The sequence below is a fragment of the Convolutriloba macropyga genome, chromosome 12 (assembly GCF_964194025.1).
Source record: "Convolutriloba macropyga chromosome 12, txConMacr16.3, whole genome shotgun sequence".
In the NCBI taxonomy this organism is placed as follows: Eukaryota; Metazoa; Xenacoelomorpha; order Acoela; family Convolutidae; genus Convolutriloba; species Convolutriloba macropyga.
The window spans coordinates 2,439,604-2,454,001 of record NC_134479.1 but is presented as its reverse complement, the minus strand read 5'-3'; the positions used below and the strand labels follow the sequence as shown (position 1 = coordinate 2,454,001).

Sequence of the window (14,398 nt, the reverse complement as noted above, 5' to 3'; positions counted from 1 at the left end):
ACAGCTCCTCAGATGCCAAAAAAATTGAAGAAAACAAAAACCTCTAAGAACAGCTTAAAACAAGGCAAAATGTTTAAAAAATCTAAATATTGGACCTAAAATTTCATTCAAACAATTCCAAAAATGCCATTACTATTTCAGATAATTGACATTTAAATTTAAATGTTTTTGGAAACTTAACAAAATTTGGACTCCAAAAGCGTTATTTATAATTTGTCTGGTAAGATTTAATGGCATTCAAGAAATAAATATCAACTGATGTGAAAACATAACCGACGAGTTATCTCTCAAAGGAGAACAACCGAGAAAACAGAGCACATTACGGGACAAAATCTAAAAAATTCTGTTACATTTTTCAATAAATCTCTACCTCCAAAATCTCCAGAATACTTTCAATTTTCACCAAAAAATTAAAATAGTCTCAATAACTGTGCTCAACACACCTTAAGAAACTATCTGTTTTCCCACATAGTACCCAGACGGCACCTAAACTCACTTGAAAACAATCAAAACACAAGAAAGAAGGAAAAACTACAAAAACTGCAGAATTGATAAATTCATGTTATAAAAAATATGTGCTATCAAACGTTTAATTGATTCAATTTTTTTTTAAAAAAAAACCACTGACCCTAATCAAACAATTCAACAAGAAAAAAATTCTGAACGAAGAAAAATGGAACAATTAGGGGGAAAATCAGAAATAGAACAACTAGCTAAACAATTGTTAAAGTTGACCCTATTTCTTTTACTAAAGCAAAATTAAAATATTAATAACCACAATGAAAAGGCTACCAATACCTACCTAAAATCCAATCTCCTTCCAAAATTAACCCACCAAAAAGAAACATTAAAAAATCGTTTAAAATAAGCGTCAAAAAAGGCGGAATCACAAGAATAGCTCGAGATTGTATATTCTAATATATAATTGAGATAGTCCAAAATTCTCCCAAACCTTCAGTTTCTTGTTATTACGCTCTAGAAAAAAAAACATTTAGTCCCATAAACTAAAAGTGAAACTAAAAAAACTGCTTCGAAAATTCTCACGTGATCAAAAAACTTTTGCACGCTTAGCAAAAATTTTTCAGCTTTTCCGCTTTTTCGAACGCTAGTATGAACAAAGCACCCCTCTTCTCTGCGCTCTCCATTTTTGTTCAGCAAAACAAAACCACAATTTTTGCACGTGCGGCATTGACTTTTAATACCTATTTTAAATACACTAAAAACTATCAATCAAAAACACATAGCCGGAGGAACTCCGGAACACAAAATATAGCCGGCAGATTGCCGGAAAATAGCCGCCATTGTCACACTTGATGCCCATCGGGATTGAAACAGAAAAAGAGATAAATTGACCGAAATTTTTTCAATGTTAAAAAGTAATCCAATTCGACGTGCAGTTTCAGTTGGATTCTAAAACTATTCTTAATTCAGCTTCTAAACTGAAAGCTAATAAGCTTAATACCAATGCCAGCTAGCAAACACTCTAATGAACTTTGATAACCTAATTATCACTGACTTAATGACTGGCTTTATCGGTTTATCCCGTCTCTTTTGATTTAGCTCTTTTGACCTTGACTGTATTCACTGTCTTGCGTAACTCATTAAGTGAATGGATTTAAAAACCACTAGCAGGCCCGCAAAATCATCACAAAAAAATCATTTAAAAGAATAGGTTTAAAATTGAGATTTTTTTCGTACCAGCTCAGGCTGTAAGCCATGACCCTCGTTCAACAGCCAGAGGTATTACGTTACTTTACCGATGTGTTTGGTTTAGTATATTACCCCAAGTAACACCAATTTTTTGATCGAAGACTTAATTGGCTTTGCTATCTTGCATATTTAAGTACCGCTAAGACTTGTACAGATAACTAACTTCTACATGTTCGCAGAGCGCAAGTCATATAATACATTATTCTACATGTTTCAGGTGCGGTAAAACATGCGAAGTTGAGGAGCTATAACATGCAAAAAAGAAAGGAGAAAGAAAGCAAAAAGGGTACTAGAGAAAGAAAGAAAAAAGTAAGAAAAGAAAGTGAGAAAACAAAGTGAGAAAAGAAAGTGAGAAAAGAAAGTGAGAAAACAAAGTGAGAAAAGAAAGTGAGAAAAGAAAGTGAGAAAACAAAGTGAGAAAAGAAAGTGAGAAAAGAAAAAGAGAAAACAAAGAGAGAAAAAAAAGTGAGAAAAGAAAGTGAGAAAAGAAAGTGAGAAAACAAAGTGAGAAAAGAAAGTGAGAAAAGAAAAAGAGAAAACAAAGAGAGAAAAAAAAGTGAGAAAAGAAAGTGAGAAAACAAAGAGAGAAAAGAAAGTGAGAAAACAAAGTGAGAAACGAAAGTGAGAAGAAAACGACGAAAAGAAAGTAAAGAGAATGAGGAAAAGAAAGTGAAGAAATGAGAGAGAAAAGAAAGAGAGAAAAGAAAGGAAAAAGTGATGAGACAGAGTGAGAAAACAAAGCGAGAAAACAGTGAGAGAACAAAGTGAGAAATGAAAATGAGAAAAGAAACTGAGAAAAGAAAGCGAGAAAAGAAAGTGAGAAACGAAAACGAAAAGAAAGTGAAAAAGTGAGAAAAGAAACTGAAAAGAAAGTGAGAAAAGAACGTGAGAAAAGAAAGTGAGAAAAGAAAGTAAGAAAGGAAAGTGAGAAATGAAATTGAGAAAAGAAAGTGAGAAACGAAAACGAAAAGAAAGTGAAAAAAGTGAGAAAAGAAAATGAAAAGAAAGTGAGAAAAGAAAGTGAGAAAAGAACGTGAGAAAAGAAAGTAAGAAAGGAAAGTGAGAAAAGATGAGAAAAGAAAGTGAGAAAAGAAAGTGAAAAAAAGGAAGGGAAAGTGAGAAGACAACGTGAGAAAAGAAAGTGAGAACAGAAAGCGAGAAAAGAAAGTGAGAAAAAAAATGAGAAAAGAAAGTGAGAAAAGAAAGCGAGAAATGAAAGCGAAAAAAGAAAGTGAGAAAAGAAAGTGAAAAACTAATGTGAGAAAAGAAAGTGACAAAAAAGTGAAAGAGAGGAAGGAAAAGTGAGAAGACAATGTGAAAAAAGAAGTTGGAAAAGAAAGTGAGAAAAGAACGTGAGAAAAGAAAGTGAGAAAAGAAAGTGAGAAAAGAAAGCGAGAAAAGAAAGTGAGAAAAGAAAGTGAGAAAAGAAAGCGAAAAAAGAAAGTCAGAAAAGAAAGTGAGAACAGAAAGTGAGAAAAGAATGGGAGAAAAGAAAGTGACAGAAAAGTGAAAAAAGAGAGGAAGAAAAAGTGAGAAGACAATGTGAAAAAAGAAAGTGAGAAAAAAAAATTGAAAAGAAAGTTGGAAAAGAAAGTGAGAAAAGAACGTGAGAAAAGAAAGTAAAGAGAATGAGGAAAAGAAAGTGAAGAAATGAGAGAGAAAAGAAAGAGAGAAAAGAAAGGAAAAAGTGATGAGACAGAGTGAGAAAACAAAGCGAGAAAACACAGTGAGAGAACAAAGTGAGAAATGAAAATGAGAAAAGAAACTGAGAAAAGAAAGCGAGAAAAGAAAGTGAGAAACGAAAACGAAAAGAAAGTGAAAAAGTGAGAAAAGAAACTGAAAAGAAAGTGAGAAAAGAATGTGAGAAAAGAAAGTGAGAAAAGAAAGTAAGAAAGGAAAGTGAGAAATGAAATTGAGAAAAGAAAGTGAGAAACGAAAACGAAAAGAAAGTGAAAAAAGTGAGAAAAGAAAATGAAAAGAAAGTGAGAAAAGAAAGTGAGAAAAGAACGTGAGAAAAGAAAGTAAGAAAGGAAAGTGAGAAAAGATGAGAAAAGAAAGTGAGAAAAGAAAGTGAAAAAAAGGAAGGGAAAGTGAGAAGACAACGTGAGAAAAGAAAGTGAGAACAGAAAGCGAGAAAAGAAAGTGAGAAAAAAATGAGAAAAGAAAGTGAGAAAAGAAATGAAAAGAAAGTTGGAAAAGAAAGTGAGAAAAGAACGTGAGAAAAGAAAGTGAGAAAAGAAAGTGAGAAAAGAAAGCGAGAAAAGAAAGTGAGAAAAGAAAGTGAGAAAAGAAAGCGAAAAAAGAAATTGAGAAAAGAAAGTGAGAAAAGAAAGTGAGAAAAGAATGTGAGAAAAGAAAGTGACAGAAAGGTGAAAAAAGAGAGGAAGAAAAAGTGAGAAGACAATGTGAAAAAAGAAAGTGAGAAAAAAAATTGAAAACAAAGTTGGAAAAGAAAGTGAGAAAAGAACGTGAGAAAAGAAAGTGAGAAAAGAAAGTGAGAACAGAAAGCGAGAAAAGAAAGTGAGAAAAAAAATGAGAAAAGAAAGTGAGAAAAGAAAGTGAGAAAAGAATGTGAGAAAAGAAAGTGACAGAAAGGTGAAAAAAGAGAGGAAGAAAAAGTGAGAAGACAATGTGAAAAAAGAAAGTGAGAAAAAAAATTGAAAAGAAAGTTGGAAAAGAAAGTGAGAAAAGAACGTGAGAAAAGAAAGTGAGAAAAGAAAGTGAGAACAGAAAGCGAGAAAAGAAAGTGAGAAAAAAAATGAGAAAAGAAAGTGAGAAAAGAAAGCAAGAAAAGAAAGTGAGAAATGAAAGCGAAAAAAGAAAGTGAGAAAAGAAAGTGAAAAACTAATGTGATAAAAGAAAGTGACAAAAAAGTGAAAGAGAGGAAGGAAAAGTGAGAAGACAATGTGAAAAAAGAAAGTGAGAAAAAAATTGAAAAGAAAGTTGGAAAAGAAAGTGAGAAAAGAACGTGAGAAAAGAAAGTGAGAAAAGAAAGTGAGAAAAGAAAGCGAGAAAAGAAAGTGAGAAAAGAAAGTGAGAAAAGAAAGCGAAAAAAGAAAGTGAGAAAAGAAAGTGAGAAAAGAAAGTGAGAAAAGAATGTGAGAAAAGAAAGTGACAGAAAAGTGAAAAAAGAGAGGAAGAAAAAGTGAGAAGACAATGTGAAAAAAGAAAGTGAGAAAAAAAATTGAAAAGAAAGTTGGAAAAGAAAGTGAGAAAAGAACGTGAGAAAAGAAAGTGAGAAAAGAAAGTGAGAAAAGAAAGCGAGAAAAGAAAGTGAGAAAAGAAAGTGAGAAAAGAAAGTGAGAAAAGAAAGCGAGAAAAGAAAGTGAGAAAAGAAAGTGAGAAAAGAAAGCGAAAAAAGAAAGTGAGAAAAGAAAGTGAAAAGAAAGTGAGAAAAGAAAGCGAGAAAAGAGAATGAGAAAAGAAAGTGAGAAAAGATAGTGAGAAAAGAAAGTGAGAAAAGAAAGCGAGAAAAGAAAGTGAGAAAAGAAAGTGAGAAAAGAAAGCGAAAAAAGAAAGTGAGAAAAGAAAGTGAAAAGAAAGTGAGAAAAGAAAGCGAGAAAAGAGAATGAGAAAAGAAAGTGAGAAAAGAAAGTGACAAAAGAAAGTGAGAAAAGAAAGTGAAAAAAGAAAGGAAGGAAAAGTGAGAAGACAAAGTGAGAAAACAAAGAAAGAAAAGAAAGTGAGAAAACAAAATGAGAAAAGAAAGTGAGAAGAAAACGACGAAAAGAAAGTGAAGAAAGGAGAATGAGGAAAAAAAGTGAAATGAAAGAGAAAAGGAAGTGAGAAAAGTGAAAAAGAAAGGAAAAAACTGGGAAGACAGAGTGAGAAAACAAAGCGAGAAAACAGTGAGAAAATAAAGTGAGAAAACAAAGTGAGAGAACAAAGTGAGAAAAGAAAGTGAGAAAAGAACGTGAGAAAAGAAAGTGAGAAAAGAAAGTGAGAAAAGAAAGTGAAAAAGAAAGTGAGAAAAGAAAGCAAGAAAAGAAAGTGAGAAAAGGAAGTGAGAAAAGAAAGTGAGAAAAGTAAGTGAGAAAAGAAATTGAGAAAAGAAAGTGAAAAAGGAAAGGAAGGAAAACTGAGAAGACAAAGTGAGAAAAGAAAGTGAGAAATGAAAGCGAGAAAAGAAAGTGAGAAAAGAAAGTGAGAAAAGAAAGTGAAAAAGAAAGTGAGAAAAGAAAGCAAGAAAAGAAAGTGAGAAAAGGAAGTGAGAAAAGAAAGATAGAAAAGAAAGTGAGAAAAGAAATTGAGAAAAGAAAGTGAAAAAGGAAAGGAAGGAAAACTGAGAAGACAAAGTGAGAGAACAAAGTGAGAAAAGAAAGTGAGAAAAGAAAGTGAGAAAAGAAAGTGAGAAAAGAAAGTGAGAAAAGAACGTGAGAAAAGAAAGTAAGAAAGGAAATTGAGAAAAGAAAGTGAAAAAGGAAAGGAAGGAAAACTGAGAAGACAAAGTGAGAAAAGAAAGTGAGAAATGAAAGCGAGAAAAGAAAGTGAGAAAATAAAGTGAGAAAAGGAAGTGAGAAAAGAAAGATAGAAAAGAAAGTGAGAAAAGAAATTGAGAAAAAAGTGAAAAAGGAAAGGAAGGAAAACTGAGAAGACAAAGTGAGAGAACAAAGTGAGAAAAGAAAGTGAGAAAAGAAAGTGAGAAAAGAACGTGAGAAAAGAAAGTAAGAAAAGAAATTGAGAAAAGAAAGTGAAAAAGGAAAGGAAGGAAAACTGAGAAGACAAAGTGAGAGAACAAAGTGAGAAAAGAAAGCAAGAAAAGAAAGTGAGAAAAGGAAGTGAGAAAAGAATGTGAGAAAAGAAAGTGAGAAAAGAAAGTAAGAAAGGAAAGTGAGAAATGAAATTGAGAAAAGAAAGTGAGAAACGAAAACGAAAAGAAAGTGAAAAAAGTGAGAAAAGAAAATGAAAAGAAAGTGAGAAAAGAAAGTGAGAAAAGAACGTGAGAAAAGAAAGTAAGAAAGGAAAGTGAGAAAAGATGAGAAAAGAAAGTGAGAAAAGAAAGTGAAAAAAAGGAAGGGAAAGTGAGAAGACAACGTGAGAAAAGAAAGTGAGAACAGAAAGCGAGAAAAGAAAGTGAGAAAAAAATGAGAAAAGAAAGTGAGAAAAGAAAGCAAGAAAAGAAAGTGAGAAATGAAAGCGAAAAAAGAAAGTGAGAAAAGAAAGTGAAAAACTAATGTGAGAAAAGAAAGTGACAAAAAAGTGAAAGAGAGGAAGGAAAAGTGAGAAGACAATGTGAAAAAAGAAAGTGAGAAAAAAAATGAAAAGAAAGTTGGAAAAGAAAGTGAGAAAAGAACGTGAGAAAAGAAAGTGAGAAAAGAAAGTGAGAAAAGAAAGCGAGAAAAGAAAGTGAGAAAAGAAAGTGAGAAAAGAAAGCGAAAAAAGAAATTGAGAAAAGAAAGTGAGAAAAGAAAGTGAGAAAAGAATGTGAGAAAAGAAAGTGACAGAAAGGTGAAAAAAGAGAGGAAGAAAAAGTGAGAAGACAATGTGAAAAAAGAAAGTGAGAAAAAAAATTGAAAAGAAAGTTGGAAAAGAAAGTGAGAAAAGAACGTGAGAAAAGAAAGTGAGAAAAGAAAGTGAGAACAGAAAGCGAGAAAAGAAAGTGAGAAAAAAAATGAGAAAAGAAAGTGAGAAAAGAAAGCAAGAAAAGAAAGTGAGAAATGAAAGCGAAAAAAGAAAGTGAGAAAAGAAAGTGAAAAACTAATGTGATAAAAGAAAGTGACAAAAAAGTGAAAGAGAGGAAGGAAAAGTGAGAAGACAATGTGAAAAAAGAAAGTGAGAAAAAAAATTGAAAAGAAAGTTGGAAAAGAAAGTGAGAAAAGAACGTGAGAAAAGAAAGTGAGAAAAGAAAGTGAGAAAAGAAAGCGAGAAAAGAAAGTGAGAAAAGAAAGTGAGAAAAGAAAGCGAAAAAAGAAAGTGAGAAAAGAAAGTGAGAAAAGAAAGTGAGAAAAGAATGTGAGAAAAGAAAGTGACAGAAAAGTGAAAAAAGAGAGGAAGAAAAAGTGAGAAGACAATGTGAAAAAAGAAAGTGAGAAAAAAAATTGAAAAGAAAGTTGGAAAAGAAAGTGAGAAAAGAACGTGAGAAAAGAAAGTGAGAAAAGAAAGTGAGAAAAGAAAGCGAGAAAAGAAAGTGAGAAAAGAAAGTGAGAAAAGAAAGTGAGAAAAGAAAGCGAGAAAAGAAAGTGAGAAAAGAAAGTGAGAAAAGAAAGCGAAAAAAGAAAGTGAGAAAAGAAAGTGAAAAGAAAGTGAGAAAAGAAAGCGAGAAAAGAGAATGAGAAAAGAAAGTGAGAAAAGAAAGTGAGAAAAGAAAGTGAGAAAAGAAAGCGAGAAAAGAAAGTGAGAAAAGAAAGTGAGAAAAGAAAGCGAAAAAAGAAAGTGAGAAAAGAAAGTGAAAAGAAAGTGAGAAAAGAAAGCGAGAAAAGAGAATGAGAAAAGAAAGTGAGAAAAGAAAGTGACAAAAGAAAGTGAGAAAAGAAAGTGAAAAAAGAAAGGAAGGAAAAGTGAGAAGACAAAGTGAGAAAACAAAGAAAGAAAAGAAAGTGAGAAAACAAAATGAGAAAAGAAAGTGAGAAGAAAACGACGAAAAGAAAGTGAAGAAAGGAGAATGAGGAAAAAAAGTGAAATGAAAGAGAAAAGGAAGTGAGAAAAGTGAAAAAGAAAGGAAAAAACTGGGAAGACAGAGTGAGAAAACAAAGCGAGAAAACAGTGAGAAAACAAAGTGAGAAAACAAAGTGAGAGAACAAAGTGAGAAAAGAAAGTGAGAAAAGAACGTGAGAAAAGAAAGTGAGAAAAGAAAGTGAGAAAAGAAAGTGAAAAAGAAAGTGAGAAAAGAAAGCAAGAAAAGAAAGTGAGAAAAGGAAGTGAGAAAAGAAAGTGAGAAAAGTAAGTGAGAAAAGAAATTGAGAAAAGAAAGTGAAAAAGGAAAGGAAGGAAAACTGAGAAGACAAAGTGAGAAAAGAAAGTGAGAAATGAAAGCGAGAAAAGAAAGTGAGAAAAGAAAGTGAGAAAAGAAAGTGAAAAAGAAAGTGAGAAAAGAAAGCAAGAAAAGAAAGTGAGAAAAGGAAGTGAGAAAAGAAAGATAGAAAAGAAAGTGAGAAAAGAAATTGAGAAAAGAAAGTGAAAAAGGAAAGGAAGGAAAACTGAGAAGACAAAGTGAGAGAACAAAGTGAGAAAAGAAAGTGAGAAAAGAAAGTGAGAAAAGAAAGTGAGAAAAGAAAGTGAGAAAAGAACGTGAGAAAAGAAAGTAAGAAAGGAAATTGAGAAAAGAAAGTGAAAAAGGAAAGGAAGGAAAACTGAGAAGACAAAGTGAGAAAAGAAAGTGAGAAATGAAAGCGAGAAAAGAAAGTGAGAAAAGAAAGTGAGAAAAGGAAGTGAGAAAAGAAAGATAGAAAAGAAAGTGAGAAAAGAAATTGAGAAAAAAGTGAAAAAGGAAAGGAAGGAAAACTGAGAAGACAAAGTGAGAGAACAAAGTGAGAAAAGAAAGTGAGAAAAGAAAGTGAGAAAAGAACGTGAGAAAAGAAAGTAAGAAAAGAAATTGAGAAAAGAAAGTGAAAAAGGAAAGGAAGGAAAACTGAGAAGACAAAGTGAGAGAACAAAGTGAGAAAAGAAAGCAAGAAAAGAAAGTGAGAAAAGGAAGTGAGAAAAGAAAGTGAGAAAAGAAAGTGAGAAAAGAAATTGAGAAAAGAAAGTGAAAAAGGAAAGGAAGGAAAACTGAGAAGACAAAGTGAGAAAAGAAAGTGAAAAAAGAAAGTGAGAAAAGAAAGCGAGAAAAGAAAGTGAGAAAAGAAAGTGAGAAAAGAAAGCGAAAAAAGAAAGTGAGAAAAGAAAGTGAGAAAAGAACGTGAGAAAAGAAAGTGAGAAAAGAAAGTGAGAAAAGAAAGTGAAAAAGAAAGTGAGAAAAGAAAGCAAGAAAAGAAAGTGAGAAAAGGAAGTGAGAAAAGAAAGTGAGAAAAGTAAGTGAGAAAAGAAATTGAGAAAAGAAAGTGAAAAAGGAAAGGAAGGAAAACTGAGAAGACAAAGTGAGAAAAGAAAGTGAGAAATGAAAGCGAGAAAAGAAAGTGAGAAAAGAAAGTGAGAAAAGAAAGTGAAAAAGAAAGTGAGAAAAGAAAGCAAGAAAAGAAAGTGAGAAAAGGAAGTGAGAAAAGAAAGATAGAAAAGAAAGTGAGAAAAGAAATTGAGAAAAGAAAGTGAAAAAGGAAAGGAAGGAAAACTGAGAAGACAAAGTGAGAGAACAAAGTGAGAAAAGAAAGTGAGAAAAGAAAGTGAGAAAAGAAAGTGAGAAAAGAAAGTGATAAAAGAACGTGAGAAAAGAAAGTAAGAAAGGAAATTGAGAAAAGAAAGTGAAAAAGGAAAGGAAGGAAAACTGAGAAGACAAAGTGAGAAAAGAAAGTGAGAAATGAAAGCGAGAAAAGAAAGTGAGAAAAGAAAGTGAGAAAAGGAAGTGAGAAAAGAAAGATAGAAAAGAAAGTGAGAAAAGAAATTGAGAAAAAAAAGTGAAAAAGGAAAGGAAGGAAAACTGAGAAGACAAAGTGAGAGAACAAAGTGAGAAAAGAAAGTGAGAAAAGAAAGTGAGAAAAGAACGTGAGAAAAGAAAGTAAGAAAAGAAATTGAGAAAAGAAAGTGAAAAAGGAAAGGAAGAAAAACTGAGAAGACAAAGTGAGAGAACAAAGTGAGAAAAGAAAGTGAGAAAAGAAAGTGAGAAAAGAAAGTGAGAAAAGAAAGTGAGAAAATAACGTGAGAAAAGAAAGAAACGAAAGTGAGAAAAGAAAGTGAAAAAAAGGAAGGGAAAGTGAGAAGACAACGTGAGAAAATAAAGTGAGAACATAAAGCGAGAAAAGAAATTGAGAAAAGAAAGTGAAAAAAGAAAGCGAGAAAAGAAAGTGAGAAATGAAAGCGAAAAAAGAAAGTGAGAAAAGAAAGTGAGAAACTAATGTGAGAAAAGAAAGTGACAAAAAAGTGAAAGAGAGGAAGGAAAAGTGAGAAGACAATGTGAAAAAAGAAAGTGAGAAAAGAAATTGAAAAGAAAGTTGGAAAAGAAAGTGAGAAAAGAAAGTGAAAAAAAGGAAGGGAAAGTGAGAAGACAACGTGAGAAAATAAAGTGAGAACATAAAGCGAGAAAAGAAATTGAGAAAAGAAAGTGAAAAAAGAAAGCGAGAAAAGAAAGTGAGAAATGAAAGCGAAAAAAGAAAGTGAGAAAAGAAAGTGAGAAACTAATGTGAGAAAAGAAAGTGACAAAAAAGTGAAAGAGAGGAAGGAAAAGTGAGAAGACAATGTGAAAAAAGAAAGTGAGAAAAGAAATTGAAAAGAAAGTTGGAAAAGAAAGTGAGAAAAGAACGTGAGAAAAGAAAGTGAGAAAAGAAAGTGAGAAAAGAAAGTGAGAAAAGAAAGCGAGAAAAGAAAATGAGAAAAGAAAGCGAAAAAAGAAAGTGAGAAAAGAAAGTGAGAAAAGAAAGTGAGAAAAGAAAGTGAGAAACGAATGTGAGAAAAGAAAGTGATAAAAAAGTGAAAAAAAGAAAGCGAGAAAAGAAATTGAGGAAAGAAAGTGAGAAAAAAAGTGACAAAAGTGAGAAACGAAAGTGAGAAAAGAAAGTGAGAAAAGAAATTGAGAAAAGAAAGTGAAAAAAGAAAGGACGGAAAAGTGAGAAGACAAAGTGAGAAAAGAAAGTGAAAAGAAAGTGAGAAAAGAAAGCCAGAAAAGAAATTGAGAAAAGAAAGTGAGAAAAAAAGTGACAAAAGTGAGAAACGAAAGTGAGAAAAGAAAGTGAGAAAAGAAATTGAGAAAGGAAAGGAAGGAAAAGTGAGAAGACAAAGTGAGAAAACAAAGAGAGAAAAGAAAGTGAGAAAACAAAAGAAAGTGAGAAGAAAACGACAAAAAGAAAGTGAAGAAATGAAAGAGAAAAGGAAGTGAGAAAAGGGAGAAAAGAAAGGAAAAAAACTGAGAAGACAGAGTGAGAAAACAAAGCGAGAAAACACAGTGAGAAAACAAAGTGAGAAAAAAAGTGAGAGAACAAAGTGAGAAAAGAAAGTGAGAAAAGAAAGTGAGAAAAGAACGTGAGAAAAAAAAGCGAGAAAAGAAAGTGAGAAACGAAAACGAAAAGAAAGTGAAAGAAGTGAGAAAAGAAAGTGAGAAAATAACGTGAGAAAAGAAAGTGAGAAAAGAAAGTGAGAAAGGAAAGTGAGAAAAGAAAGTGAGAAAAGAAAGTGAGAAAAGAAAGTGAGAAAAGAAAGTGAGAAAAGATAGTAAGAAAAGAAAATGAAAACAAGAAAGAAAGGAAAAGTGAGAAGACAAAATGAGAAGAGCAAATGAGAACAGAAAGCGAGAAAAGAAAATGAGAAAAGAAAGTTGGAAAAGAAAGTGAGAAAGGAAAGTGAGAAAACAAAGTGAGAAAAGAAAGCGAGAAAAGAAAGTGAGAAAAGAAAGTGAGAAAAGAAAGCGAAAAAAGAAAGTGAGAAAAGAAAGTAAGAAAGTGAGAAAAGAAAGTGAGAAAAGAATGTGAGAAAAGAAAGTGACAGAAAAGTGAAAAAAGAGAGGAAGAAAAAGTGAGAAGACAAGGTGAGAAAACAAAGTGAGAGAACAAAGTGAGAAAAGAAAGTGAGAAAAGAAAGTGAGAAAAGAACGTGAGAAAAGAAAGTGAGAAAAGAAAGTGAGAAAAGAAAGTGAAAAAGAAAGTGAGAAAAGAAAGCAAGAAAACAAAGTGAGAGAACAAAGTGAGAAAAGAAAGTGAGAAAAGAACGTGAGAAAAGAAAGTGAGAAAAGAAAGAGAAAAGAAAGTGAAAAAGAAAGTGAGAAAAGAAAGCAAGAAAAGAAAGTGAGAAAAGGAAGTGAGAAAAGAAAGTGAGAAAAGAAAGTGAGAAAAGAAATTGAGAAAAGAAAGTGAAAAAGGAAAGGAAGGAAAACTGAGAAGACAAAGTGAGAAAAGAAAGTGAAAAAAGAAAGTGAGAAAAGAAAGCGAGAAAAGAAAGTGAGAAAAGAAAGCGAAAAAAGAAAGTGAGAAAAGAAAGTGAGAAAAGAAAGTGAGAAAAGAAAGTGAGAAAAGAATGTGAGAAAAGAAAGTGACAGTAAAGTGAAAAAAGAGAGGAAGAAAAAGTGAGAAGACAAGGTGAGAAAACAAAGTGAGAAAAGAAAGTGAGAAAAGAACGTGAGAAAAGAAAGTGAGAAAAGAAAGTGAGAAAAGAAAGTGAAAAAGAAAGTGAGAAAAGAAAGCAAGAAAACAAAGTGAGAGAACAAATTGAGAAAAGAAAGTGAGAAAAGAACGTGAGAAAAGAAGTGAGAAAAGAAAGTGAGAAAAGAAAGTGAAAAAGAAAGTCAGAAAAGAAAGCAAGAAAAGAAAGTGAGAAAAGAAAGTGAAAAAAGAAAGTGAGAAATGAAAGCGAGAAAAGAAAGTGAGAAAAGGAAGTGAGAAAAAAGTGAGGGTACCCGGCACGGATTCGAACCCTCGCCCCTCAGAATAGCAGTCCTCCATCTTACCAACTGCACTATAACGACTACAAACCACCGTTCCTCACAATTGCTTATATCGTATCAATAACATATTTCAGATTGAGAGCATTTGAGATCACGCAAAAATCAAAAAGTAAAAAACTTAGTTGAAAGCTAAGAGTGATCTAGAATAGCGCAGAATCTGTACAGCTAAAACTTTGCAGAAAAACACACGTTTACAATAAGAACTTCAAACTTAGTTCGAGAGAATTCAAGAAACACGTAGTACCCAGGACAGTAAATCCTCCCTCTGGGCGAGCATACTTTTAAGCCCACTTAGCCTCGTGGTAACTGCACCTGACTAACAGTCTTTTGTCCCGGGTTCGATTCTCACCCATCTACTTTGAGCCTTTTAGGTCATTGACCTCTCTCGATATGTTCGCTTAAACATGCTACTCAATGCGGCTCTTAAACATGCGCTTCGAGAGGTCCCTTAAACATGCAAAAATTTTGTCCCACTTTAGAGCTCACGCGTTTAATATATAGGATTCAGTTGAAACAGTGAGTGAGGTAAGTCAGAAGTCAAACGTTAAAGTCGCGACTTATGTAAAACGAAAAACATGATCAAAAGGTAAAGCGAATTAGAAAAAGGAGAACGCCTGAATAATAGCCGTTTGAAAGGCCGACGGCGGCTATTAAAAATTACATTCAGAAAACTATTTACTACCTCAACTATTCATGAGAAAAAATATTGAAGTAAAATCATGAAAAGCCGCAATCGCTTTGTAGATCTGCGGTCTCGAAAAGATAGTAACAGGAACAGGTATTTATTAAATGCAGATATGTAATATTTTGATGGAGAATCTGTTTAAGTTATTGCTGTCTTAACTCCTTATTGCTGTCTTAAGCTTATCTCCTTGAAGTAAAGTAAAGAAACGTAAATTTCAGAGTGCGTAAGTCATTTTTGAGAGTGAGGTAGGTCACTTGTGACCAAAAATTTAATCACGCGACAGAACAAAATGCACATTTGAAGTGCACATTTGAAGTGCACAAAATGCACATTTGATTCAAACAAATCAAATTCTTTGAAATGTAAAAAACCTCAAATATATCTCCACTCAGCTTACAGATTCGCAGCTATAAAAACTTCTCTCGCACAGAAAAATTAGTTCACACAACAATTTTACTCAATTTCTCTTTTTAGGTCAAAAAGCCGTTTGAACAAATAGTAGTTCCGGTAACCAATACTCCTCTTTAGAGTCTTAAAAAGAC

The 14,398-nt window shown here is 32.3% G+C and overlaps 1 protein-coding gene across 1 annotated transcript in view; it reads right to left on the bottom strand.

Annotated features, from left to right (window-relative positions):
* The window catches only part of LOC142351029 (proto-oncogene vav-like), a 198,412-nt gene that overhangs the window by 33,601 nt on the left and 150,413 nt on the right, over positions 1–14,398 (bottom strand). The gene's annotated exons all lie outside the window — the stretch shown is intronic.